General features: G+C 43.5%; 1 pseudogene; it reads left to right on the top strand.

Moving 5' to 3' along the window:
* The first annotated feature begins 631 nt into the window (after positions 1-631).
* LOC120435162 lies at positions 632-14,720 on the top strand (annotated as a pseudogene).
* Positions 14,721-15,028: the final 308 nt, after the last annotated feature.

The following is a 15,028-nucleotide window of genomic DNA, read 5'->3' as shown; positions in this document are numbered from 1 at the left end:
CCGGTATTCATTTGGGTCCTCTGCCATATTTTCTGGTATATCCTGTGACTCCAATGGCGTTTGGTGTATTTATTGTTATTATCATTATTATTTGTTGACTGTTTTGGGATGGTTTGTGTTTTGGGGTTTTGGATACTGGGTTTCTGGGTTGGTGCTCCCTCTGTTGGTCCCTGGTGTTAGTGTTCCCCTGTCTCGTCAGGTTAGTCAGGTCCAGCTGTGTCTCCTGCCTGTGTGTGATTTCCCAGTGTCCCTCTGTGTATTTATAGTGTGTGTCTGCCTGTGTTCCTTGTCGCGTCGTCTGTGTTCATTCCCTATGTTTCTCTGCATTACTCTGTGATCTCCGTGAATCCACTGCATGCTCTCCCTGCTCTCCTCCCTTCGTGTTCAGGTTTGCTGTTCTATGCTTTAGTTTCTCCCAGTTTAGTTTATCATAAGTTCTGTTTTGCCATCCCCTCTTTGTGTTCTGCCATTCATAATAAACCACCCTCGCATCTCAGTAAGTGCTGCATTCGAGTCCTCCTTTTCCACACATCACACGGCTGCTGCCTGAGCCGTGACAGCGCTCTTTGGCATGTCTATCATGATACAGTGTTTGGCTATCTTGTTTTGCTGTCACCTTCTGTTTCAAGTCATGGTGTATGAGATCAAGAGAGTACACGTCAACTTCCTGCCCATCATCAACTCAGCGAGAGACTTCCCCGTTGTGGACTGTGGTGTGATTCAGTAACTAAACAGAGCCCTGTTTAACTTGGTTGCCAGTGTGTCTCCAGTAGTCTTTTTCATGAGTTCTTTGAAAGTTTTCACTGCTCTTTCTGATAACCCATTGGATGCCAGGTGATATGGAGCGGAGGTGACGTGAGTGATTCCGTTCTTTGCCATTAACTCTTTAGTTTGTGTTAGTTTACAAAACACTGGGCATTGTCTGAGACCACCATCTCAGGAAGGCTCTGCATGCTGAAACAGTTTCTCAGGCAGTCTATGGTTGCAGCTGATGTAGCGGATGGAACTTGATACACATCTAACCATTTGGAGTGGGCATCCACTATTACTAAGAACATTTTACCCAAAAATGGGCCAGCATAATCGATATGTATTTGTCTCCGTGGCCTCTCCAGCCACTCCCAGGGGTGTAGCGGTGCCTCTTGAGGCCTGTGTCTATGTTCTTGACATGTACTGCAGGACTTCACCTTATCTTCAATGTCAGTTTACATATGCGACCACCACATGTACCTTCTGGCCAGACCGTTCATGCGGCTCATTCCCGGGTGTGACTGATGTAGCTTTTCCAAAAGGGGGCGTCAACCTCATTGCGGTATCACCATCCTAGCCCCCCACAGCACACACCCATCCTGCACAGTCAGCTCCTGTTTTCTCTGTCTGTAGGGGTGAAAATTAGGATGCTGTGTGCCATGTGGGCCATCCGCTCAAAGTATACTCATGCACTCTGGAGAGTATGGGATCCTTGGTTGTCCATCTTTGCAGCTGCTCAGATGTCATCACACCCTCCTGGTCCTGATCCACCGTCAACACCTGTTCCTCTGCTGCCACCTCTTTAGGGGGGTTTTCTGGAAGAGGAAGACGACTCAGACCATCAGCATTACTGATGTTCTTGCCCTCTCTGTCTTTAATGACATACTCATATGTTCTTAATAACATAGCCCATCACATGATCCTCTGTGATGCCATCTGAGGAACGGCCTTCATCTCATGGAACAAACTTATCAATGCCTTATGATCCATGATAATCCTAAACTTCCTGCCGTACAAGTACTTATGAACATACTGTACACCAGCTATTACAGCCAACCCTTCTTTATCCAGCTATGAGTAGTTCTTTTCTGCTGTGTTCAGGGTACGTGATGCAAACCCAATAGGTTTTTCCTGAACAGCTGGCAGGCGGTGAGTTAGTACTGCTCCCACTCTGTAGGGGGACACATCGCAAGAAAGAATTTAATCTTTCTGCTCATCATAGTGTAGCAATACACTGCTTGACTCAAACAGTTCCTTTGACTTCTCCTGTGCTGGTCGCCAACACCACAGTCCCCCCTTCCTCAGAAGCTTGTGCAGTGGGGCCAACAGTGTGAACAAGTTTGGCAAGAACTTATTATAGAAGTTCAACAACCCCAAATAAGCTTTGAGCTTATTTGGGGGGTGGAGCCTCCTGCACTGCTTTCACTTTTGCTGGCACTGGATGTAAACCAGTCTTATCCACCCCATGTCCTAAAAATGTCACTTCCTTCTCCATGAATTGACATTTGCTCCTTTTAAGCGCAGGCCCTCCTCCTCCAAGTGCTGCAGCACTCCATCCAGTGTCTGAAGATGTTCTTTGTCATTCTTTCCCGTCAGAATGATGTCATCCAGATACACTGCAACATTGGTCAGACCTTGCAACACACTCTCCATGGTGCACTGAAAAATGGCAGGACTTGAACTCACACCAAAAGGCAACCTGGTGTATGTAAACAATCCCCTGTGACATACTTTCTAGATTCGTCATCAAGTACAACCTGTTGATATGCGTGACTCATATCTGAAATTGGTTTCTCCTCCCGCCAGCCCCACGATCATGTCCTCCGTTCTTGGAATGGCGTATTGTTCTACAGGCGACACCTTGTTAGCAGTCAGTTTGTAAATTCTTGCGCTGGAGTCTGGCTTTAGTATTGGTATGATGGGCGCGGCCCACTCTGAGAATTTCACTGGTTGGATGATCTTCTCCTCCAACAGTCTTCAGACTCCATGGCATTCCAGAGGACATCGTCTCGGACAGAGGACCCCAATTCACCTCCCAGGTTTGGAAGGAGTTCTGCACACAGATTGGCGCCAAGGTTAGTCTTTCCTCTGGCTTTTATCCTCATAGTAACGGACAGACAGAGCAGACCAGCCAGGAGCTAGAAGCGGCACTCCATTGCATCGTCTCCCACAACCAGACCACTTGGAGTGAGGAGCTCCCCTGGATTGAATAGGCCCATAATAGCCTGACCTCATCCGCCACCGGACTGTCGCCATTCGAAGCCTCGGTGGGCTACTAACCCCCTCTGTTCCCTGCCGTGGACGGTGAGCATACCGTCCCTTCAGTACAACATCATTTTCGCAGGTGCTGCCGGGCCTGACGTGCTACTCAAGCGGCTTTGCTACGAACAGCGTAGCGTAACAAGTCGCGACATTTCAGACACTGAGATTCACCCTATAGCTGTCAGCGATCATGCTCCTGTATCTTTAGGCAAGGCAAGGCAAGGCAAATTTATTTATATAGCACAATTCAACAACAAGGTGATTCAAAGTGCTTTACAGAGACATTAAAAACAAAATAGATAAAAAGCGTGATTTAAAATTGATTAAGACAAGCAAGCAAACAAACAAACAAACAAAACAGTATATAAAATCAAAAATCAAAACAGTAGATAAAATCAGTAGTTAAAATGTAAGTTTTGAAATTTAAGCTTAAAAGTGTGGATTTGGTGCTTTATTCAAAAGCAGCAGAGAACAGGTGAGTCTTCAACCTGGATTTAAATAAACTGAGTGTTTCAGCTGATCTGAGGCTTTCTGGGAGTTTGTTCCAGATATAAGGAGCATAAAAGCTGAATGCAGCTTCTCCATGTCTGGTTCTGACTCTGGGAACTGATAACAGACCGGATCCAGATGACCTGAGAGATCTGGAAGGTTCATACTGGGTCAGGAGGTCACTGATGTATTTTGGTCCTAAACCATTCAGAGCTTTATAGACTAGCGTCAGAACTTTAAAGTTTATCCTCTGACAGACAGGCAGCCAGTGTAAAGACCTCAGAGCTGGACTGATGTGGTCCACTTTTTTGGTCTTAGTGAGGACTCGAGCAGCAGAGTTCTGAATGAGCTGTAGTTGTCTGACTGATTTTTTAGGTAGACCTGTAAAGATGCTGTTACAGTAATCAAGCCTACTGAAGATGAATACATGGACTAGTTTTTCCAGGTCCTGTCGAGACATCAGATCTTTTATCCTTGAAATATTCTTGAGGTGATAGTAAGCTGATTTTGTTATTGTCTTAATGTGTTTTTCTAAGTTTAGGTCTGCATCCATCACTACACCCAAATTTCTCGCCTGGTTTGTGGTTTTAGGTGTATAGATTGAAGTTCTCTGGTGACCTGTAATCGTTTTTTCTTTGGCACCAAAGACTATTACTTCAGTTTTGTTTTTGTTTAGCTGGAGAAAATTGTGGCACAGCCAGTCATTAATTTCCTCAATGCATTTACCAAGAGCCTGTACAGGGCCTCGGTCTCCTGGTGACATTGTGATATATATCTGTGTGTCATCTGCATAGCTGTGATAGTTTATTTTGTTGTTCTTTATAATCTGTGCCAGTGGGAGCATGTAAATGTTAAACAGAAGGGGTCCCAGGATGGAACCTTGGGGAACTCCGCATGTGATACTTGTCTGCTCAGATGTGAAGTTACCTATTGATACAAAGTATTTCCTGTTTTCTAAGTATGTTTTGAACCAGTTTAGTACAGTTCCTGAAAGACCTGCCCAGTTCTCCAGTCGTTTGAGTAATATGTTGTGGTCAACTGTGTCAAATGCTGCACTGAGATCCAGTAAAACTAAGACTGACATTTTTCCACTGTCTGTATTCAGACATATGTCATTAAACACTTTGGTCAGAGCAGTTTCAGTGCTGTGGTTCTGTCTAAAACCTGACTGGAAGGCATCATAGCAGTTATTCTGTGTTAAGAAGTAATTGAGCTGTTGAGAAACTGCTTTTTCAATGAGCTTACTTAAAAATGGGAGATTTGAGATCGGCCTGTAGTTATTCATTTGTGTCTTGTCAAGATTGTCCTTTTTCAGTATAGGTTTAATTACAGCAGTTTTTAGTGGTTCTGGAAACACACCTGACATTAAAGAAACGTTGACGATCTGTAACAGGTCTGACTCCAAAGTCTTTGAGACCTTTTTGAAAAAACTTGTTGGCAGGACATCTAAACAGCAAGAGGAGGAGTTCAGTTGACCTAAGATGTCCTCCAGGTCTTTGCTGTTAATAGGGTGAAACTGGTTCATGGTATTTAAACAGTTTTTCGGTGGACACAGTACATATCCTGGATCTGCTGTTGATGTACCAATTGCTTGTCTAATCTTTTGGATTTTTTCTGTGAAGAATTTGGCAAAGTCATTGCAGGCCATGGTCGAATGAAGTTCAGCTGCCACTGACACAGGAGGGTTTGTTAGCCTGTCAACTGTAGAAAATAAGACCCGAGCATTATGACTGTTTTTGGTGATGATGTCAGAGAAGTAGGACCTCCTTGCACTCCTCAGTTGTAAATTATAATTGTGAAGTTTCTCTTTATAGATGTCATAATGAACCTGGAGGTTTGTTTTTCTCCATCTGCGCTCAGCTTTCCTACACTCTCTTTTTTCATTTTTCACCAGTGTGGAGTTTCTCCATGGAGACTTCTTCCTTCCAGAGATAACCTTCACCTTAATGGGAGCAATAGTATCCATTACATTTAACATTTTAGCATTGAAGCTGGTGACGAGCTCATTGACTGAACCTCTGGACAGGTCAGGTGTTAATGGGAAGACCTGGTTAACGATCTCACTACTGTTTTCAGTTATACACCGTTTTGTGATCACTGCTGTTGATATATTTGTGTGGGCTGAGATTTTACTTTCAAAGAAAACACAGTAATGATCAGACCGGCCCACATCAGACACAGTAACCTTCGAGATGCTCAGGCCCTTGGAGATCAGTAGGTCAAGAGTGTGTCCTCTATTATGTGTGGCCTCTGTTACATGCTGAGTCAGCCCAAAGTTGCCCAGAGTGTTACTCAGGTCTTTAGTCCCTTTGTCCTGAGGGTTGTCCACATGGATGTTAAAATCCCCAACAATAATTACACAGTCAAAATCAACACAGATTACAGACAGCAGTTCACTGAGATCATTAAAAAAGTCTGTGCAGTATTTGGGAGGCCTGTAAACATTAAGAAACACAACTTTGGATGGGGCCTTCAGCTGTAACGCCACATATTCAAAAGACTGAAAACTTCCAGGAGATAGCTGCTTACATTGAAATGATTCATTAAATAAGACAGCAACCCTCCTCCCTCTCCTGCTCACCCTGGCCTCACTGATAAAACTGTAGTTAGGAGGGGTCGACTCGATGAGAACAGCTCCACTGTTAGTTTGGTCCAACCAAGTTTCAGTTAAAAACATAAAATCAAGGCTGTGCTCGGTGATTAGATCATTAATTAAGAATGTTTTCCCAGCTAAAGATCTAATGTTTAATAAAGCCAACTTAAGTGTTTTAGAGGTATTATTTGCCCCCTCGTGTTTGGGAGCAGTCTGTGGCACACAAGGTATGTTTACTATATTTAAAGATCTTTTAGAGTGCAGCTCTGTGTTTTGACCAGGCCACATGTCTCCTTCTGTCACCTAAAAGTACAGAAATTTTAAAACCTTCTAGTAAACAGGGTCCCAGCTTCTCCTGGGAAAAGTCACCACTGCCATAATCCTCACAGCCTGGACCCTCCACACATCACACATCAGACTGCGGAGACAGGGCATGAAGGTGGTAAGGAGGAACTAAGGGGGGCGAGGCTGCGCAATGTAACTTCGATTGCTCTGTTGAGGGCGGGGCTCGATGGCGAACCTTTGGCTGCTCTGGTGGGGGGTTTATGGGGGACAAAAAGGGATTGGGCCGGGGGGTAGATCTGAGCCCAGCATTGACCCGCTCCATCATCTCCTCAGTGAATTTCAGGTGTGGGGAGGAGGGAGAAAGGGAGGGGGAGGAGGGTGATGGCCTGTCAGGGGTTTGGGGGACTGGGGAAGGTCGTGCTCCCTGGTCCTGGTCGTTGGTGTTGTTGAGAGAGTTGGAGGCAAGTAGGGACCCCTCTTCTTGCCTCAGACATCTCTCCTTTCTGAGGCTCTTCCCGGGTGGGGGCAGATGGAGCTCCTCCTCAAGGTTTCTGCTGGGTTTTGTCTGTTCTCGGAGTACTGTTTGTTCCTCTTTATGAGATAACTCCTCGTTTATCTCAGCCTTGGCATCAAGCACAGATGGATGACGTATGGAATAAAACAAGTTGGAGGTGAACAGTTTCACCCCTGACTTGTTAAAATTAAATCCATTTGCTTTAAACAGATGCCTGCGTTCCCAAAAAATATTAAAGTTGTTGATAAAATGCACTGAGTGGTCAGTACATGCTGATATAAGCCATTTATTCAGTGCAAACAATCTGCTGAATCTCTCGTCTCCTCCTCTGACGGGCGGTACAGGTCCACTGATGAATACAGCTGCATTCAGAGAGTTTACAGTGTTTAATAATCCAGTAAAGTCCCGTTTCAGAACCTCCGACTGTTGTTTGGACACATCGTTTGACCCTGTATGCAGAACAATGTTTGTCACAGTTGGATATTCATCTGCAATCTGAAGAATTCTCTCCTTTAGGTTGTTGACCATGTCCTTAGGAAAGCAGAGGACTTTAGTGTTCTTACCGCACATCCTTTGTACATCCTTTACGGCAGAGTCACCCAAAATCAGAGTTTCAGGCCTAGCCTTTAGCTTTCCCTGTGGCCTTTTACTTTTCAACAGATTTTCAGACCTTACTTCGCTACTTTTAGGCGGATGGTTGTCCGATATAGATCCAGGGTCCTTTGATAGTGGAGCAAATCTGTTCTGCAGTTTCACATTCAGTTGTTTTGGAGGTTTGTTGTTAACCTTCCTATTCACGGTTGTCCAGTCCTGTTTCCTCCCGTATACAGGGGTAGAAGAGCTTCTCTGCCTCGTAGGAAGTGAAGGCCAGTCGGTTTCAGAGATTTCAGCTCGCTGTGCTCTGCCTGTGATACGTCCTCCCCCTTCCAGAAGACATGATTTATGTCTTGGTTTTGCGCCAAGACAGTCCAAGGGGGGATTATCGCTTGAGGATTTATAATAATGCACAGAGTCTACTTTCTTGGTCATGTTATCTGTGCTCCTTAGCTGTGTACTAGCTTGCTCATCGCCATTGCTTTGAATCAAAGGCAAGGTTGTTTCATTTCCGCACAGTCCATTTACCTCCACGTTTACTTCTAAGCGTTGAATTTTTGTCTCCAGTACTGCAATCTTCTGCAGGAGGCTGTGGTAGTCATCTGTGGAGAGGGAAGGCATCTTGTTGCTAGTTAGCCTAGCGGTTAGCACCTTTCCAGGCTATTGAGGCTGTTCGGTGTCCAGACGCTGTAATCAGGCTTCAGCTGTGTCTAGGCCACAGACACACGGAGCGCTGAGGATAAGGTAACTAGAAATGTTGCTGTTTCTGTTAAGAACACTTTAGTCCTAATGATCTATAAGTGTCCAGAAGCTCTCGCAGGTAAGCTCATACAGAAAAAAGGGAAAAAATCAGCATAAAAATCAATAAAAATCAATAAAAGAAGCAAAGCATTTGAAGAGCAAAGAGAGGAAGCGTCCACACTCACGAAAGGGGGTGTGGAAAATTTTAATTTTAATGCTGAGCGCAGCATTAAAATTATGTTTCTATTGTAGTGACACTTTAAACTGGTTCCACTGCAGATCACAGAAACACTGTTAGTGGAAGTTGTTTTTAGCTGAGCTGTGTCCTTAATCCAAACTGAAGTGAACAGTTTGTTGCAGAGCAGGAAACCTCTTCATGACAAACTCGTGTTACACAGCTCCATGTTTCTTCTTCTACTGGTTTTAACTGAAAACTTTGACTTCCTGTCTCACTACAGTGAATAACTGCTCTTCTTTAATGATTTGTTTGAAGCTGATTTTACACATTCATTTAGATTTAATCAGTTCAAAAATGTTTCCATGACATTCATCATTATTTTCTAAATGTTCCACTGACTGCAGCAATAAATAATAAATTAAAGGCTCCACAGTCTGTGGGCCCACTGTGGGTCCTGAATGATTTCCATGAAAAAACCTTTAAAGTCTCTGATAGAAGTTCTACAAGTGAGTCCTCTTGTTCTCACAAGTCTGAGCTCCTCACTGAACTTCAGCTTCAGACCAACAAGTCCAAACCTGCTGCACTGACAGACAGGAAGCAGTCGGGGCTCCACCTCTGATGGAGAAGGAGACAGATTTTCACAATAAGAGCACATGTTCCAAGAGGACTTTGATGTATTGTGATGATGGACTGATGTTACAACCATTTTAAATTCAAACACTTTCATTTGCCTGAATATCAAACATCATCACTTACACACTGAGTCACAGTCAGCTGACTGCTCCCGTAGATGGAGGACAGACGTTTATTATCAGTGAAGACAGCAAAGTTCATAAAGACACAGATGAGGGAGTTTGGTGTGGAAGAACACCTTTGAGATGAAGCAGAGTAAAGGAAAAATAAACATAATAACAGGCTCATAATGATGATGGTATATTTGGAATAAGTGCACATCTAAAGGGCACAAACAGTGAAGCTGTGAACTCTCTGCAGTCACTCCATCATCTAAAGACACTGTGGATGTGACACAGAGAGGAAACTCAGCTTTTCTTCCTGCTCTTTCTCTCGCTTCACTTTCCTGTTAAACTTTGGAAGCACAAATCAAAGACAGTCAGAGGAACTCAGCCAGACCAGCTGCTGCTCCATCTACAGGTGGAGAGCACCACCCACGTGTCTGTAGGACAGGGGTGTCCAAACTTTTTTCGCTGAGGGCCACATACATAAAAATATAGGAGGGGCTGGGCCACTTACTAGAAATTAGGTATATAACCTTAACTTTACTGTATTAAAAATCATTTAAAAGTGGTCAAATGTGTTATATTGTTGAATATAATTAAAGACAAAACTGCCTTCATCACAGTTTTCCATAAATGGATCTTTATTGATTTATTCAGAAAAAGCTTTGGTAGCTCATTCTCAGAACAGCAGCCTTAGATTTCTTCTTAGAGGGAATATTTACAGCACAGAGAAGAAACAATAAAGGGGAAAATGGGACGGGTACATCTCAAGTTTGTTATTTAAGTTATTAGGCTTAGCAAAACATCTATTAACGTCAACATTAACAGACTGAACTGGACTTAATAACAGGAGTCCATATAATTTTAGTAAATTATTCTGGTGAGTATCAGCTGCGCTGGGTATGTAAATCGGGCCATCCAGCTGCGGTGCTGATCGTGGCAAAAATCCGGACAAATGTCACTTGACCAAGGAGCAAATCTGCATCAGATGAGATCAGCTGACTTGCGTGTGCGTGCGCTGTGCACAGCGGTGTGTACTCTGTGTGTTAACAAGAAAAACGCATATAAGAAAGCGGTGCGCAAAAGCAGGGTAGTGACAGAATTGATGCGCATTATTGATATTTGAAGCACGTGTACCTGCACATTAACACACGGGTACTGTGGAAGATATTTTTACTCACCTAAAGTGCTCGTGCTCTCGTCCACTCCCGCAAAAGAAATTAGCAGCTGTGCGGCGTCTGTGGCATCGGTGCTCTCATCACATGCGATGGAGTAAAAATCAAAAGCACAGCTTTATCACACAGTTGCAGTTTAATGTTGGCTGACGAGTCTGACGTTGTTGAAGTCCTGCACTTTTTCCGGGCGCATTATTTCGGTGACTTTAACGAGGCCTTTTTTTATGAGGTCTCCATCTGAAAAAGGCTTGCCATGTCTTGTGATGAGTTGGGCGACCTCATAGCTGCTATTGGAGCCTTTTCCTGGACAATTTGAGCACGAAAAAAAATACTGTTGCTGACCCTGCAGGAGAGCTACCATTTGCTTTAATTTCTGCTCTCGCTCAGCACCAGTGTAGGATGCATAGGCCTGATGTTTGGTTTCATAATGACGTCGTAAATTATACTCTTTCATAACTGCCACAGTTTCAGCGCAGATCAAACAGATACACTTCCCCTTGAATTCTTTGAAGAAATATTCTCTCTCCCACCTTGTCTGAAATTTTCTGCATTCACTTTTTATCTTTCGCTTCTTTGGTTCTGCCATGTTTAGTAACTTGAGAGTAAATTTCTTCTGTGATTGTCCTTTTGGTGGAGCAACTGCCTTGATCAACAGCAGCTCCCCTGGTGTTAAAACTAAGAAGTGCAATACACTCAAGCAAAAGTTGGAGTGCGGGCCATATTCTATTCAATTTATAAAATTACTTGCGGGCCAATTAAAACTGGACCGCGGGCCGCAATTGGCCCGCGGGCCGGACTTTGGACATGCCTGCTGTAGGAGAACCAGAGTCACAAAGTAACAGAGTGAAGAGCAGCAGATGAAGCACAGAGGACACAAAAAGGAAGGAAAGAAGGAAACAAGGTCCATCTGTGTCCTTTCAAACAAGCATCAAGGTTTTATATCTAATGAATATAAAGCTGGAAACACACAGTTCATACAGAAGTGATTTGATCACAATATATATCAGGAAGTCATTCAGTCTTCATGGATCCACATTGATGACATGGCACAGTTACATCCTGGTGTCACTGATGTGTCAGGGTTCCTGGTGTTCGCCCAGTGTTTGCACTTGTTTCATGTTCACTTTATTCACCTGTTCACATTTCCTGTTTTCATTTCCTCACCGACGCAGCTTTGGGAACTGGTCCCAGTCGGGCTTGCAAAGCGGCAGCTCTGCTTGGAAGTGTTTCCAGAACCTGGAGGCCAACAGGAGCTCATTCAAAGCTGCACAGAGCCCATTTACATGCATGTTGTTATGTTATTAGGATAAAATGCTTTTCAAAATAGCCAAATAAACATGCCATAAAAACAGGCATGTATCTGACTGTGTCAGCTAAGTTATTAGTTAGAACTCACCCAGCTTTTTCATTGGCTGTCCTCTTACATGTGACCTTGGCTACATGTTTGCTGAGTCAGAGTTTTCTATCAGATTTCTCCACCCTGAGGTCAGGGGTCAGCTCTGTCTCACACTCAGTACAAACCACCAGCATCACTCAGTCTGCAAGTGTCACATTAGTCGACTGGTAGTGACGGTTGTGCCGATGCAGTGGATTTACCACATGTGAACTTACTGCAGTATTTTGACACAGATGTGCATTCAGATCCAGCTGAGCCTGTCTTGGATCAGCACAACCAGCACGAGCAGCCCTCTAACATCACACCTCAGCCTGTGGAATATTCACCTGTTAGTACTGAGCTGGAGATAAACTGAGCCTGTCAGCCACAGATCACTAAACTGTTGTCCTACAGACAACTCTGCAAACACATCTTTACATCCTGTCACACATCATTTGCACCTTTGGATGAACTTTAGCAAAGGTCACGTATTAAAAACAAAAACAGCTGATTGAAAAGCCTGGCTGAGTGATACACAGACAGGTTTCATACATGAATTCATATGGACTGAAATACACACACAAAAACAGTTTTACTGCAATAACAGCTCCATAAGGTAACTCCCACTCCCAGCAACACGCCCACTGTGTTTAAGGTGGACTGGATGAAGAGTCGTCAATAAGAACAAACAGATGAAGGTGAACGAATGCTCAAACATGTGAGATAAAGGCTCTGTACTTGTGCTGGTAGATGTCTGGGTCTGGGCTGATGTGGTTCTGATGTACAGGTCATCCCATAGACAGCCGTGCAGCACCGCGTACCTCATCACTCCAATCCTGTTTTTAATGTACAAGGAGACCAAGAAGGCTCACTGCTCTGTGCAAGCAGATATGTTTTTGAAAGGATTTCCTCAAACTACCAGTCTTTACATCTGATAATCATACATTATCAGGAAATAATGCTTTTTTTTCTTCTTTGAAAGCTGTGATGCTGCTTGGAGACATAATTACAAAAGTAACGTGTTCAGCAGCAGCAGCTCAGAGCTGGAAGTACAAGTGTGGCAACATGTGGCCAGAGTGGTGACAGAGCTGAACACTAACCTCTGTTATGGTGGATAAATAATGCAGCTGCACCATTAAGGCTCCTCATGGCCGTACAATACATCAGCAAAGGACAATGATCCCCACTAGGAGTAGAGCCGAACCCGAATACGGTATTCAGAAAGGCACAAATAACGTGTTTTTTACGAACACTTATTTCGAACAAATACTTTTAAAAATATTTGTATTCAGGAACAAGAAAAACTTGTTGTACCTTAACAGGGTTCCAGAGGCAGTTTGTAACTTTAGTGAAGATCAGGAGATTATTCCATTAGGCTACATTACTGACGTCTGCAGTCGGGTCTCTCATGTTCGCTCTGTTTACGTAGCTCTGTTAGCTCGGTAATTTAGACAACAGGCTGTTGACAGAGTAACGTTAACGTTTGGTTTAAAAGGTTAAAACAATGCTTGTGTAGTTGTGTTGAATTGTATGCACTTGTGGGAGTTATATGGTACGTTTAAGTTACTCTGTCTTTTGCAGACAGCAGATGTAGACTATAGGCCAGTTAACCTTAGCATAGCTTCCCGTCACTCATTAGCTTAGCTGAAACTCACCACATGGATTTGAGCAACCAAACAGAAAAGAGTGTTGCTGCTGCTGAGCCATCTCTTGGTCTCCAGCAGCCAAAACACTCAAGTTCTGTGTGGAAGCATTTTACAGTCAGTGCTGCAGATGAAACCAAAGTGATGCAGAGGCAGAAATATCAAACATCTCTGAGTGTATGAATGGGTGCATGACTGGATGTGTAAAGTGCTTTGGGGTCCTTAGGGACTAGTAAAGCGCTATACAAATACAGGCCATTTACCATTTATCTGTCAACATCTGCTATGCATAATCACACGCACTTAAAGCATCCTCTCCTGGTACTGTCTGCAAACCCCCCACCAGCACCAATTCATCATCACAGCCATGTTCTGCCCCTGCAAATCAGTTTCACTGTCTTTTCAGTGTCCTCCAACAAGGACGGGTGGTGGTGGGTTCATAATGCTCACAATGGTATTTTATTAGTTGTTGGTTTAACCATGGATGAGGCTGTTATGTTATTTTCTTTTCAATGATGTTCCTTTTTACATGTTCATTGCTGCATTTATAGAAAAACATCAACTAATATTGCATATCCATCATTATTATAATGGATATCATCAAAGAATACTTACACAATAATGTTAATTAGAACTGTAACACAAAAAACAGGATCTTTACACCTATTTTGAATTTTAATTGAATACAAATACAAATACAGATACAAATACCGGCTGCTTTGCACAATCCCATCCTAGAGGCTGGTGGCAGCATTGTTAAGTTTGTGTTTAGGAGTTTTGCCTTTGTTGTTTGAGTCACTGAATCAGGAACTCTGACTCCTTTTGTTCTCACACTGGGTTTAATGAAAGAAGATTTCTGTTTGTCCATTAAAGTTCTTTGTTGTGATCTTTTAAAGGATCCTGTGATGATCCAGAGCCTGGCTTGTCTCAGGAGTCTCTCAGTGACCTGAGCAGCAGCTACAGCTCTGCTGGCCTCTGTGTTCACCCTGCAGGAGACTTGGAGACCCGCATCACCTTCTGCAGCACTTAGACACAGTTGCAGTGAGGGAAGGTGAGTCATCCTTTAGCAGGACATCATTCAGGCTTTATTAGCATCACTGTGACTGTTATTGTGTTTGTAGGAGGTTTCCTCTGCTGGTCTCAGACAGCAGCAGAAACATCAGCCTCCCTGTCAGTGGAGATCAGTTCTTATGTGCTGTTGGCCAAACTCAGCGCCTCCCCGACTGCTGAGGATCTGGGATATGCCTCTGGTATTATCAGGTGGCTGACTGGGCAGCAGAACTATTACGGAGGCTTCTCCTCCACTCAGGTACGACACCACCCGAACAGCATGAAGCTCATCTTTGAGTTCATCTACAGTCTTGGACCAAATCAGAAGAAATAGTCCTGAAGCTTTCATGTTGTTGCTTTTCTCTCAGATATGCAGGCTTGTTTTAGCAGGCAGGGATGTTTTTATTCTTTATTTACAAGATGAAATTGACTTTGGTCTAAAAATGTGTTGTTTTAACAGAACAGCCTTCTGTGCACCAACTACACATAACAGCCTGTAAATAACAGCTCAGCTGCAGTCTGTAAGTTTCTACCTGTGATTTCTCTACTTTGTTTCTCTGAGATCATCTCTGTTAAACATATTTAACCTGTTTAACCTTTATTTAACCAGGAAGTGAAGGTTAGAAACTCTTTGTGAGAGTG

The sequence above is a fragment of the Oreochromis aureus genome, linkage group 3, assembly GCF_013358895.1.
Source record: "Oreochromis aureus strain Israel breed Guangdong linkage group 3, ZZ_aureus, whole genome shotgun sequence".
NCBI lineage: Eukaryota > Metazoa > Chordata > Actinopteri > Cichliformes > Cichlidae > Oreochromis > Oreochromis aureus.
Note: the sequence above shows the minus strand (reverse complement) of the source record. Positions and strands in the feature narration are given on the sequence as shown.